The sequence below is a fragment of the Dromiciops gliroides genome, chromosome 5 (genome assembly GCF_019393635.1).
Source record: "Dromiciops gliroides isolate mDroGli1 chromosome 5, mDroGli1.pri, whole genome shotgun sequence".
In the NCBI taxonomy this organism is placed as follows: domain Eukaryota; kingdom Metazoa; phylum Chordata; class Mammalia; order Microbiotheria; family Microbiotheriidae; genus Dromiciops; species Dromiciops gliroides.
In genome coordinates this window covers 250,892,451-250,914,023 of record NC_057865.1, presented here as the reverse complement: position 1 = coordinate 250,914,023, position 21,573 = coordinate 250,892,451, and the positions used below count along the sequence as shown (strand labels likewise).

Here is a 21,573-nt window from a genome sequence, read left to right as displayed (position 1 = left end):
TATGATACATGAACATGTACATTTATACATATACATGTGTATGAATATACATACATATATACAAAGTGGTTGGTTCATAAACTTTTTTCCTTTGGCTCTTGATGAAGTGGCCCTAAAAAAGGAATTCCTCAACAACTGTTCATGGGTTTATAGAACAGTCCCAGATGATGCTCTGGAGGGCAAACAAATATGCCAAAGACCAAAAAGAATCAATTTCAATTCCCAAGTGAACATGATTCTGGTGTGGATCAGTAAAAGCTATCAAGTCACCTTACATCAAGAGAATCTTGAATCTAAAAAAAAATTCTCTGGGGGGAAAAGTCTAATTAGCTTTCCTCCTTGACATATCCCATAGGAAAAGTACAAAAACCTTATATTCCAAACCAAAACATTACATCTTGAACATAGTACTTTCATAACTTTTTTTAATCAAGGATTCATAAATATGAAATATCACTGGAAAGATGCCAATAGATGGGTTCTTTTTCCAAACTATTTGTCATTTTCCTACTGGTTTCCATCTGTGAAGCTCTTGGGAAGAGCAAGTTTTGCTAGATTGAACTCTACAGTATCCATAAGGATACATTCTAAGTCTATAATTTCATTGGTATATGAACTCCCAAATGGGAAAACTCCCTTAAGATGGTGAAGGCTGGGAGAGGGATAGTATGCGAAAGACCAACAGAAATCCTGGGTCAATAAAGAAGCTGTGGCTATTACACAAGGCTAGGTTACAATAACCCACAAAAATTATAGTGACTTGGCAAAAAACTAGAAGAGCCAGCCCAAAATCCTATAAAAAAGACCAGAAGAACAAGATTGGAATAAGACTTTCTCTATATAATCTTTCTCTAATAATCAGGTACCTGAATCAAAATCCCAGTCATAGTCTATTACAATACAAACAAGGAACAGAACTAGCCTACTAGGTCAGTTTCCAAGAATATAGGGCCTACTTATGAATTCCTCTAAGCACTAAGTCAAGATAAAAGGCAGGGACAATTCAGAATCTAGGCACTTGTGCCAGGAGGGATGCACAGGGGGCTTAAAACCAATGGGATCTCCAATATTCCTTTGTGAAGGGGGAAAGTCTTGGGGTTGAAGAACGATTAGAGTCATGGCAAAGCACAGAACCAGTTTCTGATTGAGTATCATCAAACAGAAGGAGAAAGAAATATCCAGGGCCAGATCCTACAATGGTCTGCCAGGAGACAGATATAAGCCAGGGACTGAGGCAATAGGTGGGACCCAATACCAGGTATCCCATCTAGATCACTGCATCATCAAGCCAAACAAGTTCTCTCCAGCATTTTCAAGAGTGTTAGGTTGGCGGGAGGGGTATGAACTGTACAAAATTCAAAACCAAGAACTGGGTTTTGAAATATGAGAAAATAGAAGTAAACACTGAATATCATGGTTCAAGAAAGACCCAGAGGGTAAACCCAAAGGAAAACTGTAAGCCCATAAAAACTACAAGAAGAATCATAGGGAGAAAAAATGGCTTGGCCACTATGATAAGAGTTACCGGAAGAAATTAAGGGATTTGCTTAATGAAATGTAAGTTTAATAAGGAAAAAAATGATAAAAAAAATAGAAAATTTAGAACAGAAGGGAATTCTTGCCCAAATAGTAGACTCCTGGGAGGCAGCTAGGTGGCACAGTGCATAAAGCACTGGCCCTGGATTCAGGAAGACCTGAGTTCAATTCTGGCCTCAGACACTTGACACTTATTAGCTGTGTGACCCTGGGCAAGTCACTTAACCCCCATTGCCCGAAAAAACAAAACAAAAAACAAATAATAGACACCTAGAAAAAAATTGATGCAAATAGAATTCAATTACCCCCATAAGACAACAAGAACTCTTATAGCTAAGTCATAGGTAGAAGAAAATGTTAGATATTTAGTTATCAAAAACAACTGACTTCAAAAATAGGGTAAAGAGAGACAATTTAAAAATTGTTGCCCTTTCTGAAAACTATGACCGAATATAAAACCTGGATTCCACAAATGAAAACTGCCCAGATCTATTAATTACAAAGGAAAAGTTAAATAGAAATAATTCATCAATCACCCTCCTTAAACACATCCCATACTGAAAATATCCAAGAAATCTTGTAAATCAAACCCCAGAGCTTCCAAGTCAAAGAAGAATTGCTCCAAAATGGCAGAAAGAATAAGTTCCAAGAAACCATAGTCAGAGTCACACATAACTTGGAAGCAACTTCTATAAATAAGATAAAATCTTGGAATGCAATAATCTAAAAGGAAAAAATAAAGGTCTACAATCAAGAATAACTTATCTTGAAAAAGAACAACTTATCTTGAAAAACATTAATTCAGCCATATGTTAGCATAATAGGAAACTTTGAATAATCATGATGAAAAGTAGAGAACTAAATAAAACCTTTGAAATTGAAATATAGGGATCAAGAGAAAATTTAAAAGGTAAATATATTTGAGCAAATATAAGGGAGGAAATGATGAACAAGTGCTTATATTCTAATTAGAGTAGACAAGTGTCCAATCAAAACCATAATGTGTTTAAAAGTCATAAAGAGAATTTAGTAAAACAGGCATAGGACATGGTGTGCTTTTGTTCTTTTCGACTGATTTTAAGAGGAGTAAGCTAAGGTTGAAGGAGAAGAGAATATGCAAATGAAAAATGAGAAAGAAGAAAGAACTTAATATTTTGTATAAATGGGTTGTCAGAAAAAGAATTGTGAAGGGCTAAAATTCTAGCTAGTCTGTCTAAAATATCTAATGAGTGGTTGCCAATAAATTATAAGCTTTAGCAAGAGTTAGACTTTTAAGCATTTATTAAGGAGAATAAGAATTTGGTAAAGAGAGAGAGAAAGGCCTAGATTCCTATCTATTAAAGGGAGAGCACATTTCTAGCTCCCTTCTCCGCCAGAGTCCAGAGGAAAGAGCCCAAGACTGAGCGCCAGTCTCTTCCTTCCTCCTCCCACTAGCCCGCATCACTTCCTGACTCCTGGTCTTGCCCTCAAAGACCTTCCCTTCATGGGCAGAACTCTTCTACAGTAAGTATCCAGCAGGTGGCGTTATTCCAATCGTTACAGTCCCCCCTGTTGTTCCTCAAGAAACAAAATGTTTCCTTGACGGAACAGTAAAAAGAATATAATAACTATTGCTAACTAATAATATGTGAACAACAATATAGAAAAGGAAGAGAGGAAAGTTTTGTCCAGAGGGGCGATTTTTTTTTTTTTGTCCTCATGAACCGACGCTTTGACATTAGTCTTGCAAAGGGAGGGCCTCTGCAGAGAATACATGTTACAGATGGTGTATATTATAACAGAAAGAGAAAAAAAACAACAAAAACAACAAATCAAAACTGTTCATTTAAAGTCTCTGAAAGTCTTTTCTCAGATGTCCTCTAGGTGTAGTCGTGGAATGGAAGTCTTTTCAGGGGTTGATGTGTGGATGCTGGTAATCAGCCAAGAAAATTTCCTACAAAATTGAGCTTAACACAACTTTAAAATAGCTTTTTCAATAATCAAATCAAACAATGAAAGTTCTCAAAAACATGTCTAAGGGAATTCAGAATCTTAGTTGTTACACATGAAACATATAATAAAACAAAAATTGAACCATTCTTTAAAATTATATTATTATTATAGTCCCCCCTTATGGAGAGTAATTGAGAAGACAATTGCTGTGATATTAATTTTTAAAAATAATTTTTGTCTTTGTTTCATCACTTTTTGCATCATCTGCCTAATTATCCTCATGCCATTATGAGAAATTTTAAAATCTTATATAATTGGTAACAGATGTCAAGGCCAAATTCAACAGTGTATTTATCATGACACCTGAGATAATTATGGGGGTTACCATAAAAGAACAGAGAAATGATGGGATATGAGCATTCCCACACTTGAGCAATATATACTGCCCATACAGTATGCCAGGCTTAAAATAGGTGGATGGAATATATGTCCATGCCACCGAACATATTGGAAGAAACTGAGTCAGACTTAATCAGATGCATGGGATTGAGATGTCCATGGCATCAGGCATATAGGAGGGAGCATAGAAGCCAGGTGTAGAAGTGAGATGGGTGGGATGAATACTTCCAGCCATCTGTACAATATTGTGGGGAAAAGAGAATAAAATATTAAACCAAGAGAATCCAACCTCAACATTTGTCAAAAGCCGTTCCCTCGGCCATACCTTGACTTCATGCATGTCTCCCCTCATGTGACAGTTCAGTGTCTGCTTTTGCATGTATTCCTCTTGTGATTGGATGGCATCTTGGCCAACTGGCATCTGATAACTCAGAATAAAGGCAATTAATGTCTTAAATGATAAGTTCCCATAATCCAAGTCTCATATGGATTTAAAAATTGAGGATAATAAATGATTGCAAAAAATGTGAATACATCTTGACTCAGAACACAATATATAATTATGCAACAATTTCAAATGATACCCCTTTTTTTTACTTAGTATACAATTACTTTTGTGAAAAATCAGAACATATTTGAATACAAGTTAAAGCACAACACAATCTCAAAGAAAACTTTTTTTGAAAAAAGAAAACTTTTACAAATATTCCCCTTTTTTTTGAATATGCTTATTAAAAATAATACTTCTAGAATCAATTTACACTTGCCATGGCAACCAGTTTGCCAGGGAAATGCTTTAAAGAGTTTGATCAAATAATCAGTTGAGAGAAAAAAAAATAGCAAAAACAAACAACTCAGAATATGGGAGCACAATACTCCTAGAATTAACATTGTATTATGAAATCAAAACCATCTTGCAATGTTTCAAAATTAGATAGACAAATGAATAGAAGAAAATACACATGGAACAATAAAATACAGTGAAATTCAAACTAAGGAAATCTAAATGAATATGAACTTAATATCAATAAGAGTATTATAAAATATAAACTTGATCACATGACTATAAAAAGCTTTTACAAATATTCTCCTTGTTTTAAAAACTAAGTATAAGACACAATCTCAAAAGCATTAAAATCTCTATGAAAATAAACCTATACCATTAATTCCAAAATGTATATGTAATAGCATAGAAATCCTATGTAACCTCTGAACTGACATTAATAATCTTAGTGAATTCAGAACACTCTTGATTCCGATATCTAAAATCCCCAATACTCATATCAATACCTTGCTGCTTACTTCCACATTTCTGTAAAATATATACCCTTCCATGGCAAAAGAAGCAGAGTCTTGAACTATGTTGATTGTCATTCTTATTCAGCTTAAGTTTTTCTTCTTTAACCCCTCTATATTGTCTGTCGGGCTTTTCACCATACAAATGCTTTATAAGATTACTAATTAAAGACAAAAGCAGGTTAGCAAAATTATGAACAAAACAAGCATATCTGGAATTTAAAGGGTTTTCTAAGATTGTCTCAAAAGCACAGCCAGGCCGGGGAAGGGCTGAGCCTGAAGCTGCAAATGCAGGTAGAAAAAGTTGAGCATGCGCATCAGATCTCTGGACTTCCCAGGCAGGGGAAGCTATGGGCTTGGCCATAGGAGGAGTAGAGGGTGGGGTCTGGAGAGGAGGGGAGGGACCAGAGCAATTTGAATCAGACTTGATTTTGAACTTAGGCCTGGATTCCTCTTCCCCCACTTTGCCTCCAGGTGCTAGGGGATTAAAAGCTTCTAGAGGGTGGGTCATTGCCTCCAGGCATGCAAAATTAAAGCAACAATTACTGTTAGAACTGGGAAAAGCTGCGGGAATCTCTTCAGGAAGATTGAGGGTTCGAATCCCTTCGTGGTCGCCATCTGTTAAGGGCTAAAATTCTAGCTAGTCTGTCTAAAATATCTAATGAGTGGTCGCCAATAAATTATAAGCTTTAGCAAGAGTTAGACTTTTAAGCATTTATTAAGGAGAATAAGAATTTGGTAAAGAGAGAGAGAAAGGCCTAGATTCCTATCTATTAAAGGGAGAGCACATTTCTAGCTCCCTTCTCTGCCAGAGTCCAGAGGAAAGAGCCCGAGACTGAGCGCCAGTCTCTTCCTTCCTCCTCCCACTAGCCCGCATCACTTCCTGACTCCTGGTCTTGCCCTCAAAGACCTTCCCTTCATGGGCAGAACTCTTCTACAGTAAGTATCCAGCAGGTGGCGTTATTCCAATCGTTACAGAATATAGTAATAAGGAAAAAGTGATAAGTCAGAAAAAGGAGAATTGAATACACACATAGTTTGGTATAGGAATAGATTTATTCAACAGGGATACATCTGGGATGGAAATGGAAGGTGAGGTATAAGTGAGAGAGAGTAGAGTAAGAGAAATTGAAATCACAAGCAAAAAAAAACACTTCTAATTTCATTGGGTTAATCTAATCATAAGGAGGGGTTAAAAATACAGAAAGAAAGTATAAGATCCAGAAATTAGGATGTGGCTTTGGTGAAAAGAGGAGAGAATAATAGGAGCAGACTACTCAATTGTAGATTACTGATATTGATCAGGTTCCTCCTGTTTCCCCCCACACACACACACCTTTCTTCCTTATAAAGGGGTTTCTGGGAGAGAAAAACAAAGAAGTGTAAAAGGATTTGGTTTTATTATTTATTTATTTTGTTTATTAACAATAATAGTCATGCATGTGAACAGGATAAACTCAAACAGAAATGGTTAACAAAACAGAAAAACAAAATCCAACAATGTGATGATTACAAGCAGCACATATGAAATAGAAAGACTAACACTGTCAAAATAATACATCAAAATGCATTGTGTTTCAGGCATTTGTTTTGAAGCAAGAATATCCATCATGATCCAAGACAAGTCAAAAGTAAAAATAGACATTGTTAACATCAGGGAAACTTAAAGAAACCACAAATAATAAATAATATAAAAACTTCAGCATATCAATAAACATTCATTAAGCACTGGCACTGTATTTTATAGATTCACTAAGCATAGCATCTAAGTACTTGAAGTAAAAGTCAGTGGAATTACTGGAAGATATAGTTGGAAAAGGCAATGTACACCTATCAGATCTGGTCAAATCTAACGCAAAAATATGTAAGAAAAAAGGTAAATAATTGAATAGGATTTTTTAAAAGTTAGATATAATAGCTCTGTGGAGGTTACGGAATAAGAAAAGAAAGCAATATGCATATTCTCCGTAATGTATGACACCTTTAAAAGTATTAACCATGTGCTGGGACAAAAAAGAAAATCCTCAAAAACCAAGAAGAACAAAATTTCAACACATTCTTTTCAGACCAAAATATAATAAAAAATTATTGTCAGCAAAGAGACTCTGAATAAACAATTCAAATTTAAATGGAAACAAAATAATTTGATCCTAAAGTATTTATAAGTTAAAAAACAAATAATAGACACAATACATAATCACATTAAATTACAACAATAGCATTACTGCCCTGATTTTTTCTCTTATAACAGGATTAATGCAGAAAGAAATAGGATTAATGTTATTATGGATATATATATGTGTGTATAGAGATATATATGTATATGTATATAGATATATAGATATAACCTATATCAGATTACCTGCTGTCTAGGGGAGGGGGGAGGGAGGGGAGAGAGGAAGAAAAATCTGAAATTGTAAAGCTTGTATAAACAAAAGTTGAGAACTATCTTTACATGTAACAGAAAAAATAAAATACCTTATATGTAAAAACTTTTTTTAAAAATTACAACAATAAAGCCATATGGAAATGTTTGAGATAGAGCCAGAGCAGAACTTAGGGAAAATTATGTATTTCTAAGCAATTTTATCAACATTAGGAAAGCCACACAATGGAAACCTCCATATAAACATAAAATAGAAATTCTGAAAATCAGAAAATAAAACAAAAACCCTTTTAAAATGATAAATAGGGGCGGCTAGCTGGCACAGTGGATTCAGGATTCAGGACCCTGGATTCAGGAGTACCTGAGTTCAAATCGGGCCTCAGACACTTGACACTTACTAGCTGTGTGACCCTGGACAAGTCACTTAACCCCCATTGCCCCGCAAAAAAGACAGAAAGAGAAAAAATGATAAATAATTTGGTTTTGAGAAAAACTAATAATAAACTTTTATCTAATATGAAAAAATGGATATATAATGAGGTTATCAATGTCAAATATGAAAATAATTCAAAGAGGAAATAAAAGAAAGTATTAGAAAGTATTTTGCCTAAATATATTCCAGTAAAAATATGGTTTAAATGAAATGGATTAATATTTAGAAAAAATATAAAATATTCAAGTCAAAACAAGAAATAGGGAATTTTAATAACTTGATATCAGAAAAAGAAATCAAATAAGCCATAAGAAACTCCAAAAAAGAAAAACAAAACAAAACAAAATAAATTTACATACAAATTCTATGAAAGAACTTCAACTTTACATGAATTATTCACAAAATATGGAAATGCCTTCTATAAGTCAAATGTAATCCTGAAATCTAAACCAAGGGAAAAGAGTCAGAAAAATAAACTATAGATAAATGTCTCAAATGAATATTGATGAAAAAATATAGACTAAAATTTTAGCAAATAGGCAACAAGAAGTTATTGAAAAGATTATATATTATGACCTGGTGATATTTACACCAGGAATGCAATAATGGTTCAACATTTAAGAAAACAATAAACATAATGGAATGTATTAAACATCAAAGGATTCTATCAATAGATGCAGAAAAACTGCTGACAAAATACAACACCCTTGTTTGTTTAAAAAAACACACACTAGAAAATGACAAATTTGACCTTTCTTACTACAGTAGTTATTTTTAATGTAAAATCAAGTGTCATTAATCATGGGAGAAACATTAAAAGCCTTTCCAGCAAGATCAGGGGTAAATTAAGGATTCCCAATATCACTACTATGATTTTATATAGTTAGTATATGTCTATATATCTTGATATACTTCTTGAAATAGCAATAAAAATAAACAAGGTAATAAGGGAATAATCATGGGAAACGAAGAAACATAGTTACCACTTTTTGGAAATGGCATGATAATTTACTTAGTAAACCCTAGAAAATAAACTAAAATTGAATTTTAAAATTTCATTTAAGTAGCAGAACACAAAATAAATTCAAAAATATCATTGACCTTTATGTTTATTAGCACACACAGAAAACAGAAAATAGCAGAAAATATCCCATTCAAAATTACTCAATTTATAAAATACATATATAATATTATATACACATATATTTATAAACAGAAATCCTTTTACCAAGGAATTACATGAATACAATTACAAGCTACTTTTAAAGAAATCAGGAGGATTTAAATAACTGGATAGGAATCAATTGCTCATGATTTGACAATGCTATCAAAATAAAATGAAAATACTACCTAAATTAATTTTTAGATTTAGTTCCATTACAATCAAATGACTAAAGGATTATATTATACAACTAGTTTAAATTATAATAAAATTAATCTGGAATAACAAGGTAAAATATCTCAAGGGAAATAATGAATAAAAGGAAAAAAGGAGCCTAGAATCTCAGATGATTCTACAAAGCAGTAATCATCAACTATTTTTACTAGTTTTTTTTTTAAAAATACACATTTTTACCAATAGAAAAAAAAATCACATACACAAGATCCAAAAGAAATTGAACACAGTAGCAGTGTTCTAACAAATCTAAGGACACAAACTACTGGAGTTAGGACTCACTATTTGACCAAAAAAAAAAATTTGGGAAAATTAGAAAGTATTCTGGGACAAATTAAGTATCTATCAATAGCTCTTGCCATATACCACAATAAGCTCTCAATGGATATATGACCTACATGTAAAAAATTACATCATAAATAAATTAGAGCAGATTGGAAAGAAATATCTTTCATAACTATAAAATTGTTCATTACTTAAAATTGAAAACATTTTTAAAGAAACAAAATATAATTAGAATTACATGGGAAAGAGTTTATTGGGGGAAATTGTGGAAGTAAATTTCACTGATAATAGTCTAATATTCAGGATATAAATGTATGATGACAAGAGTTATTCCCCAAATGGTAACTGGTCAAATGATATCAACAAGCAGTTGTCTAGGCAAAAAAACCAATTTAACCATCAACAACCATATTTTAAAAATCCTCCATCTTACTAATAAGAGAAACAGATGAACTCAGATTACAGTTTGAGACACATATACATATACATATTTATATATAATTAACATGGTCAGTGGGGTAATTTGTTTTCCTTGACTATATCTTCATGACAGAATCCCTTTACCAAGGAATTATATGAATACAATTATAAGCTACTTTAAAAAAAACATTACTAATATAAGCCATTTTATACAAAAAGACTAAAGTTTAAAAAAAAAGTGCAAAACAGCATGCTTCAGTCTGTGCTCAGTCAACATCAGTTCTTTCTCTGGAGGTGGATAATGTGCTTCATCATTAGTCCTTTGGGATTGTCTTGGATCATTGGATTGCTGAGAGTAGTTAATTCATTCACAATTGTGCTGTCATTGAGCACAATGTTCTCTTGGTTCTGCTCACTTCACTATACATCAGTTCATATGAGTCTTTCCAGGTCTTTCTGAAATCATCCTACTTGTCATTTCTTTCTTTCTTTTGTTCTTTCTTTCTTTTTTTTATACTTTTTTGTGGGGCAATGAGGGTTAAGTGACTTACCCAAGGTAACACAGCTAGTGTCAAGTGTCTGAGGCTGAGGTCCTCCTGCATCCAAGGCCAGTGTTTTATCCACTGCACCACCTAGCTGCCTCCTGCTTGTCATTTCTTATAGCAAAATAATATTCCATTACAATCATATACCACAGCTTGTTTAGTAATTTCCCAATTGATGGGCATTGCTTCTATTTCCAATTCTTATCCACCACAAAGACTTGCTATAAATATTTTTGTACAATTTTTTCTTTTCTCTTTTTCACAGTTACTATTGTTAACTGTTTCCCTTCATCCTATTTCTTTCCCCATGATATTTACTCTATTATCTATCTTCTTTCACCCTATACCTCCTCAAGAGGGATTTGACAAGCCACTTTTAAAGAAATAAGGAAGATGCAAAAAATTGGGTAGGCATCAATTAATTATTATTTGGCAATGCTATCATAATAACTGGAGTTTTCTTGTTTTCTCAATGAGTGGGTTGGAAGGGAGACAGGAAGACCAAAGACAGACATTTGTTTAGAAATAAAATAATATTTAATTTTAAAGATAATAAATTAAATCAACTATGAAATTCTACCTCACGTTGATTGGATTGGAAAAGGAAACAAATAAAATAATAATTGCCAGACACTGATGGAACTATAAGTCAGTCCAACCATTATGGAAAGTAATTTCGGAATTACACCACCAAAAATCACTAAACTGTACTGTACATACCCTTTGACACTATAATATCACTAGGAAGTATATATTTGCTCTCTCCTAGCCAAGTAATAAAGAAGAAATAAAAACAAGACAAAAGGACCCATGTCTACAAAAATGTCCACAACAGCACTCAGTTGTAGTGAAGAGCTAGAAACTAGGTGTGTTTGGGGGGGCGGGGTGACCATTGATTTTGGAATGGAAGAACAAATTATAACAATATAATTGTGTCATAGAAAGTAAAACAGACATATTCAAAGAAACTTAGGAAGATTCGAATGAATTAATGTGAAATGAAGTTAGTTCAACCAAGAGAATTATTTATACAGAGACCACAGTATTGTAAAGGAAAATGACTTTGAAAGACACACAGATTGATCAATGACCAACAGTCATCCTAAAAGATTTATGCTGAAAGATGCCTTCACCTATGGTTGGAGTGGTGATAGACTGTAGATGCAGCCCAACACATGCATTTCCAACCAAAATCTGTACAACAAAAAATGTGTTTTGCTTTACAATAATTACATTACAGATAAGAGGGGGGGCTGGAGAGGAAGAGTGATTGATAACAGTTAGAAAAAAAAGGAAAAGAAGAAAAGGGCATCAATGGCACATTTTTAATGGCACATTTTTAAAAGTTCAAAGGGGGATAGAAATTAACAGGGTGATCATGGTACTCCCAAGTTAAATGTAACATATTTAAAGAAATATATTGAATTCTATTTTCTGGTCTTTTAAGTATGGAAATGTTAAAGCCTGTTGATTTTCCAGTTCTTTTTTTTTTTTTTTAGTTTTTATATACTAACCAAGATTTGCATAGTTTTCCTTTTTGTTCATCTTTGGATCTACAAAATGTTCTTAGATCAATGGGCAAAACAGAGACATCCAGACAATACAAACCCACATGCCAAGGAATTTGAACCTATTCCTTTCCACATTGTCAAGCAGAAATACAACTGTGCAGTGAATCATCAAAAAAACTCAGGCTCTCTCATGTCCTTTCCCTTTTCTTTCCCTTTCCTCCCCCCAAAAATCTAATTCTATAAGTAAAGTACCAGAGGAAGCAACAGATAACTATCCCTTCAATTTAGGGAGGTTACAATCAGTGTACTTTAAGTAATCTTAACTGAATTAGAGTACGGCAAAGAGAAAAGGAAGTTTCTAAGGCAACCAGTACTCAAACTATTTAGGATTTTTTATAGTAAGCTTTTTTGTGCACTAAAGGAAAACTATAGTTCACTGCTTGGGGGGGACCTGATGGTTAAAATCTATCATAGCTCTCAACCAGGAACTTATGCCAAAATATAAAAAATAACTGTCCCTATGTAAAATGTTACTGGAGAAGGACAGAATAGTGTTCCAACTCAATGAGTGACATTTTCTTTTGGAAAATAAGTCTAGACACTCTGTTGTTCATAGACTGAGACCCCGAGTATTATATACCAATGTAACCCTGACTTACTCAAAGGAAACAAACTTGATTATCCAAAATAATCAGGTGTGGAGAACCTTGTTCTTAATGAGTTCCACATATATAGTTCTAAATCCTTTTTTTTTTTTTGAGGCAATTGGGGTTCAGTGACTTGCCCAGGGTCATACAGCCCAGTGTCAAGTGTGTGAGATGAAATTTGAACTCAGGTCCTCCTGACTCCAGGGCCAATGCTCTATCCACTGCACCACCTAGCTGCCCCTAAATTCTTTTCTTGTTCCCACTTCCTCTAAAACACACACACACACACACACACACACACACACACACACACACACACACGCATAATTTATGTCTATCATGATTTAACTTAAACATTCCATTATCAGTTTCCTTTCTCCTTGGGTACCCCAACCATCAATTTTATCCTTGTTCTTCTGCCTTATTGTGCTAGTTTGAACCCTTTTCCTCCAGAGTTTATATCCTCAGTTCATTCAAGCATTTGGGAGGAAGGGAAAGACAGTATAATCACTCTGTACTAGCCTCTCTACCAGTCTTCTTATGGAAAGAAAGTACTTCCCACTGCCATAGTTACAGCTGTCATTCAGCAGTGCCACAGGAGCCATTCACTACAGTAAAAAGTGGAATTATCTCACATTATCAACCAGAATCCTCCTAACTGATACTTAACCTGATCTTCATAATGATGACTGAGCCTTTCAAGATCATGAAGTTCCTTATGAATTAAAGATACATTAATATTCAAAATCACAAATTGAGGGACTTATCTATAATAATGAAATCCCTGAACCAGTCCCGATCCAGTTTGGTTCAGAGCTAGTACACAATGAACTTTTCTGTTTTGTTTTTTGTTAATATTGTTTCATATTCATTTGTGTGTATATGTGTGTATGTGTGTAAATGAAGTGAATTAAAACTACTATTCTCAATGAGATCACAGAGTATTTGAGATAGAAGGGGCCTTACAGGTGATATGACTCAGTGCCCTCATTTTATAAATCCAAAAGGTAAGTCCTCTTGTGATGAAAAGATGGTGGATTATACAATCAGGCTCTTGATATTCAATCTCCAAAAGCAAGAAGGAAATAAATTCCAAATATCCTATTTCATCTTTAACCAGAATGTACCTTTTCATCACCTCAACTTTTTTTCGAGTGCCTCCACAAGTAAATTTAGTCTTCAACTTCATGGGTATAGGCTGGCACTTTGGGGATTATATTAAAATTTCTAGCAGCAAGGTGTAGTTTAGAATAAATGGTACTATAATTCTAAAGCTATTTTTGTTCTGAAGTATTTTATTACCATGTACCTAATCCTGATTTAGACTTGAAAATTTTTGAATGGAAAAAAAAAAGATGCATAATGTTGATGCTACATATAAAAAAGGTTTAAGATAAGCTACTCTAGGGAATTGGGAGACAAGAGCAGATAAATATTAAGTATTCCTGTCTCGGGGCAGCTAGGTAGCACAGTGGATAGAGCAACGGCCTTGGAGTCAGGAGTACCTGAGTTCAAATCCGGCCTCAGACACTTAACACTTACTAGCTGTGTGACCCTGGGCAAGTTACTTAACCCCAATTGCCTCACCAAAAAAAAAGCTAAAGTATTCCTGTCTCTCAAACAGCTATTTATTATTATGAAACTATGGAGAATAAGTGTGACATAGCTTTACAGATTTTAAAGACTTGGGTACTGCTATTCATATTTACACTGGGGGTTTAAAAGATGTTGGAGGAGATGCAAGGAACCTGGACAAAAATATAACTAATGGATCTCTCCCTACAGTAAGCCTACAGTCTTAGGAGGAAGACAACTTCAATGAGGAAGAAACACTTAATTTGGCTGATGGGTTAAACCAACTAAACAACTATTATATTTTCATGCAGCCTATAACTATAGGATACACAAAAATTTTGAATGCCATATCAGTGAATTAAAAAATAATGAAACTGACTTTGCTATCTTTAGGAGTACTGAATTTGTAAGCCATGACCTAGAAAGGTGGTCTTTCTATGTGACCAAGTAAATGTTGAGTGGCTTAGTTATAGCACATTGATAACCAATAATTTATATGGGGATGGGGAGGAGGAAATGGATATCAAGTGAATTCTGGTGCTTCTATGAAACTAATAAGGGTGATTCTAGTACAGATAACAGAAAAAGAAATACAGTACATTTATAAATATTTTACATAAAATATAACTTTATTTTAATAATTTAAATGTAATTTTAAGAAACATAATGTAATAGAGAGCAAGATTTAAAGAAATATAACATATAGGTACAAGTTTCATATCTTGCTAGCTTAATTTTTATTTTTATCAATTACTACTTAGACATTGGCTTCCTGTTTACCCTCAATCTTTCCCTTTCCATCCTCTACAGTGTGCCCAGTTTCCAAGTCTTCAAATCTCAAAGTGCCAGTCTCCTAAAACTAAAGCAGAATTTATCCCTTGATTGGGACATTTGAATATTTATGTATTCAGCAAATTTCTTCTTCCAAAGAGTTGTTATTGGTATAAAAGTTATTTTGTCTTGGATTATATTAAATTTATCAGTAAAATACTTTGACTCTCCTACTTTCTCAGAGATAAATTTGTTCTTTAGCCTTAAGAGAGACATTAAAAAACACAATTTGAAATGCTAGAAGCATACATAACAGTTGCTTTTCTAAAAAAAAAAAACACATACATGATTTCATCATAAGGACATAGGGCGATGGAGTCTTAATTAAATTGCTTAATTCAGACAAATGCTACTATTCTGCCTTATTTAGATCTTCACATGGAAGAGAAAAATATGAAGATCTATGGAAAAGTAAACCACTGGGGATGTTATATTAGACTATCAATCTAAATAATTCATTTTTAAAACAAAAAAGGGGGTGGATTTTTGAAATGTGCAAAGAGGACTGGGCTTAGAGATCATCACTCTCTTTTTCCATGATACAAACAAAATGATGAGGTACGGTAGCAGTATTGTGTTCTTATTACAAAGAATAACTCAGTAAACACCTACCATGTGCAGAACAGTCTACTAGAAAGATATATTCTATTCTTTATTTATTTTCCATTATTTTATTTTTATTTTTATTTTATTTATTATTATTTTCCATCCATGACCAAACATAAATGTTCCTCTCCTCAGGTCAATCTTTCTCTCTTCTCTTAAACTTATGTTGTTGTAGTTGCTTTAAGATTTAGATATGAAATTTTGTTTCATTGCTTTACTTAGTGTTTTGTTTGGGGGAGAAAGGGTCTGGACCTGTGACATAATTGATGTGGAAAACTCCTGTTGAGTCAACTCCCTCTACCAAAGTCAACCAGAAATGGTGCTGCAATTTATCATCACAGAAAAGAAGTTCTTAACATGTGTATGTATGTGTGTGTGTGTGTGTGTGTGTGTGTGTGTGTGAAAGTGTGAGTGAGTGTGGGTGTGGGTATGTGTGACAAACCCATTTGGCAATTGGGTGAAATCTATGAATCCCTTCTCAGAATAATGTTTTAAATAAATAAAATAAACTACATAGAATGAAAGAAAACTAATTACACTGAAATAGTTAACAAAGCATTTTTAAAAGGACCCCACCCTCACACATTTATTGTAAGCATTTTTAAAATAAGGTTAATTTTTTTAGCATTTTACAATATCCCTAAGGTAACTAACTATAGATACCCTGGAATATTAAAAAGCTGGGGCTGGTAATCATTGCTCTCACCAGCAGGCATTTAAATCTCCCTAGAGTCAAAATCTCAATCACCAACTATTTTCAAAGGGCAGTAGACTCATTCATTTTTCATCAATTTTCCTGAAAGATAACAAAACATGATAAATACTGAACCACTGTCCAGGTATGTTGCAGCCCAGGACAACCATTCCATGTTGTAATGTGTTTCTAAGAGGTTTTTCTTACCAACAGCTCATTGGACAACTTGAGAGAATGACAACTCACAGTGTAACTGGGTATGTTTGACAACATAAACTCTATTAGACTATCAGTTGAAATAACATTAGTTAATTCTTCTCAATTAAGATAGATTATAAGTAGGTTAATTTCAGATTTTTCTTACATTGCAAAACAGACCAGCACTACCAACCAGAAATTTGTTCATTGATTAATATATGAATGAGACTTATTTATTTCTTGCCTCTAATGTAATACACCTTTTAACATCGAATTATAGAAGTTGAATCAAAACAGGCTCTCTATAGTATCCTTCACAGAAAAAAGTGTGGGCCCACTGAAATATCAAATGGCCATCAGGGTATGACATCATTGATATGAAACGGGAAAATATGAATTATGCTGTATTAGGTACCTACAACTTTTAGTTTGTTCATGCCCAACTCTAAAAATCCAGAATAATCTTTTAAAATCTAAATCAAAGATAAAGCTGCCCCCCCTTTTTTTTCCCTTAACCCAGGAAATACTCAGAGATCAAGATATAGGACTGTCACTTTGGTATGTCCATAAGGACAGGAGAAGTGGGGGGGGGGATGCTTCTTGGATTTTGCTTGGGGGCGGAGAATGCAAAGGGATCATCTCTGCTTTCCTTAATAACAACTTTGTCCATCTACAAACTAGCCTTCATTTTGCCAAACGGAACTTGAAGTCTTCCACTAAATCCTCTACATGTAAGTCCTGGTATCAAAGAAAATATGTAGAGAGCTAAGAAAATGAAACATCTCAGAACTCACACCTTCTTTTCTGGTTCAAAATCAAAATCTAATGATGCATTAATGGTCAAAAGTTGACTTGTGAATGCTTTCTCCATAGTTCCTCATTTCTTTATTCACTCTCTACTCTGATACCCTTGAATTGACCATAATGGACAAATTAGGTAAAGGAGATTTCCTAACATCGGAATGCTGGTTTTATGTGAACTGTGTAATCTTATAGCAAAGTTGGAAGAATCATTGATCTGAATAGTTCCTCCTTGTGAAATGTCATGGTCCCAAGAAAACTTGAGAACATAACAATTGTATTTTTGAGAGGCAAAAAAAAAAAAATCATGAATTTATATCTGGGTAAGGAGAAGCGGTCTTCCATTTTCCACCCCCAACCTCCCTGGATACATCCTCTGTTTCCATTTCTTTTGGAGTCACAGCAATCATAGTGAAGGATGGCTACAAAATAAAAAGAAACCAGCCAAAATCTTTCATTATAGAACAAGTCAACTTTGAAATGAAGGATTTACTCAGAATTACCTAAATCTAAATAAAACAACTGACAGGTTTCAATCTGGTTTCAGATCTTCAGCACCTGAAGTCTTCGTTTAGTCAGATGCTTAACACAGCTAAGATATTTAACCGTAGTGATAAAATCCTCCCTCACCATGCCCTCCTATTGAAAGGTTCTCACTTCAGCAAGCCTGGACCTTAGGAAGCCTCTGGGCCTTAATTAACATCAACTCATTGCAGTGACTCAGAACCACAGGGCTGAATTAGGATCAAATGAGAGATAATTAAACTAATAGAACTTGTATGGGCTTCGTGGACTAAAAAAGGGGGAGGGGGAAACACAGTTCTGTCAAGTCCAATAGAAAAATAAATATCAAAATGAGAAAAGGACATATGAACATTCTGAAGAGAGAAATCTCACTCTGGGAAGACTACATTTTTCTTTTAAAAATAGAAACAGATATAGCTCATTTGTGTTTAGAACCTGTGCAAACCTTACAAAGCATATCATATTTGGAGCAAGAAACTGGGCTGTGTGCAGAATCATGTTATTTTGAAATCCAGAAGCACGGCATAGAATGCAGTGTAGAATTCAACAGAGGGAGGGAAGGAGGGAGAGAGAGAGAGAGAGAGAGAGAGAGAGAGAGAGAGAGAGAGAGAGAGAGAGAGAATCAATAAAGCTCTGGAAGCAAAAACACTGATGGATGTGAACCCATTTGAAAAGCCGCCAGGTTAAGATGGTTTTGCCATAGGTTTCAGGATATTCCCCATGTTAGCAAAAGGGAAGGTATATTAAAACACACACACACTGCACACTCACAAACAAAAGGCAAGAGAAATGATGTTGAGAAATAGGGGAAAGGGGTGTGTGTGTGTGTGTGTGTGTGTGTGTGTGTGTGTGTGTGTGTGTGTGTGTGTGTGTGTGTGTGTGTGAGAGAAACACAGGAAAGGGAGTGAAGGGGTAAACAAGGAAAGGGAAAGGAACGTCGATAAGAGGCTAGAATGAGAGGAGAAGAGAAAACCCAGAAAAAGGGGGAAGTGAAAAATGAGAATGAGGAGAGGGGAAGAGAGAAACAAGAGAGGAATGGGAAGGTGAGAAATGAAAATGGGAAGAGAAGAAGAGAGAAACAAGAGGCAAAGGGAAGATGAGAAGAGGAATGGGGAGGGAGAAGAGAGAGATGATGGGAAAGGGAAAGAGAAGGCAAAGAGGCAGCGGATGGGGAACAGGATAGAAGGAAATGGGGGTAACTGAGATAGAAAAGGAGATGGGGCGGAGGGAGAGGTGGGAAGGAAAACTGGGATCTGTTGACACTTCCAGGCACACATCTCGGGTCCAAAGCCCCAGCCGAGCGCTCCATCGCCAGTCTATCTATCTCCCAGCCTGCCTGGGCTCTCTCTAGCTCCAGCCACTCCGGAGGGCCCTGGGGCTGGCCCGCTTGCACTGCTGCATGGAAGCAGCCGTCGGGTCCCCCCAGCGCACCTAGAGCCCAGCACCATCGGATGGCGAGAGACCGCGCCGGGTATCTCCAAAGTCGCCCACCGGGCCGCCGACCCCCGCCCTCCCTCCTCGCTAGCAGCCACTCCCCCAGACCGCGCTTGCCATCCGCGCCTTTCCCCCAGACTTCTCCCCGCGGCCCCATCACTTGACTCAGTTAAAGAGCACAAAAAAAAGAGGAGAGGAGGGAAAGAGGGAGCAGAAAGGGGCGGGGGTGGATGAACATTTTTTTGATCCAAAAACGGGGATGCCAGTGGGGCGCAGCACGGGGAAGAGCTGCGGCGGCAGGAACCTGGGACCAGCAGCATAGTTCCTGGGAAGCAACAGAACCGGGTTGGGGGGTGGGGGTGGGGATGGGGGGGTGGGCAGGTAAATTTCTATAAAGGGAACTTTAGTGACTGCAAAGTGCTGGGAAATGGAGCTGGGGGTCGGGGGGTCGGATGCAACCTTACCTGTCAGATGTCATCCTGAGCAGGGGCGCCCGGTGAAAATCCTCAGGTTTGCGCTCTAGAGCTCACTTGAGCACGTTACTATGGAAATCGTCTTAAGGAGGAGGGGAAAAATCCAAGCCACATCCTTGCAACCCAGAAGGAAACTGATCGAGGAGCAGATTGTAGGAGCTGGATCAAGATCTCAGGGTCTCTCTCTCTCTCTCTCTCTCTCTCTCTCTCTTTCTCCTTTGCTCCCTCTGTCTTTCTCTCGCTCCCTCTCTCTTTCTTTCCTGCCTCCTCCCTCTCCCTTTTCTCCTCCTCCCGGGAGGACTCCGCTGGGCGATCGGATCTTCTCCTTGGTACCAGAGCCCGGAAGGGAAAGGACAATCTCACAGGAGCCCGAGCCCAGTCCTCGGCTGCGAGTGGCGCTGTTTCCCAACCGCACAGCTGGAATTTAAAGAGACAGGCGCGTTAGGACTAGTTTAGGTCCCTTTGGCTGAAGAGAGAGCCAAGTAGTGCGCCCACTTGCCAAAGACAGGTCGGGTGGTAGTGACTTTCCTTAAATCAAAGTTTCCTATAGGAATAATAGGATGAGCATGCCCAAACAGATATCCGTCTCCTTTTCCAATATAGAGGCATGAAGGAAAATTAAGAAATAGGATTCTCCCCACCTCACCCCATCCCAACCGCCCAACTTGGAGAAGGGAAAAAAAATACAATTAATAGTATGCTCAACAAGTAAAGGGCCTAATTTAAGCAGCTCTTTTAGTGCTCTTATATACAGAATTTTTCATTCAGGACAGGCAAAGTGGGTCCACCCCCTCAGCTTATGACAGACTTTGGGTTGCAAGCAAAGAGCATGACATTTGCATGGTAAGTGTAGTTGCTGGAAATACGCATAAGGCAAATAATGTTATTCCCCCCCCCATCACTAAAACATCTTCCTTTCTTTAAGAACCAAGTCCTAATAGGCAGAAATAAGGTACGCTTGAGCTTCTTCCCTCAATCTTTCTAACCTTCTCTCACCTCTTCAATATAAATGTACATGGCTGTGTTGTATCCCTTCCCTCCATGAGGATAAAAACTTATCCAGGCTCTTTTCCTGACCCTTCCTCTTACAAGTCAAGATCTGTTTTCAAAACCCAATTATCTAATCGTTGAATGGGAAGTAAACTAGGGTCAAAGCATGGCTCTTCACCCCTTATTAGTCAAAAAGAACGAGTTTAATCAGTTCATTTGATCTGATGATTCCCACAAAGAATCGTGCATTTAGGGACTTGGTGAAAACTCTCATACAGTCCCACTAACTCATATTCTTCCTAGGCTTTGTTCAGTCTTTGTGTAGAACTGGATCATCTATCAGCCTTTCTCTTTCCCTAAACCAGTGCAGGGATGGAAAACTTCCAGGGACTAGTAGTCAAGGAGAAGTATGACCAGCTTAATCTTGAACCCCACTGACCACTGTCCCAAAGGCAAGGTCAAATTGCAAGGTGGAAGGTTTGTACTGCCTCAGTTTGATAAAATATTCCTTCTTGAGTTTTGGTGTCTCCCTAGGTAGTTGAAAAGGATAAACACCTAACTCTTTCTAAGTGTTCTTGCTCTTTCTTTCTTTGCATTTCTCTGTGTTTCTCTGTCTCTCTTTCCCCCTTCCCTTCCTCCTCCTCCTCCTCCTTCTTCTTC

General features: G+C 36.1%; 1 protein-coding gene across 1 annotated transcript in view; it reads right to left on the bottom strand.

The window, feature by feature from the left end:
* The window catches only part of NAV3 (neuron navigator 3), a 1,098,011-nt gene extending 1,077,707 nt beyond the window's left edge, over positions 1-20,304 (bottom strand). The window contains 1 exon segment of the mRNA XM_043966554.1: positions 19,915-20,304. The gene's annotated coding sequence lies outside the window, so the exon portion shown is untranslated.
* Positions 20,305-21,573: the final 1,269 nt, after the last annotated feature.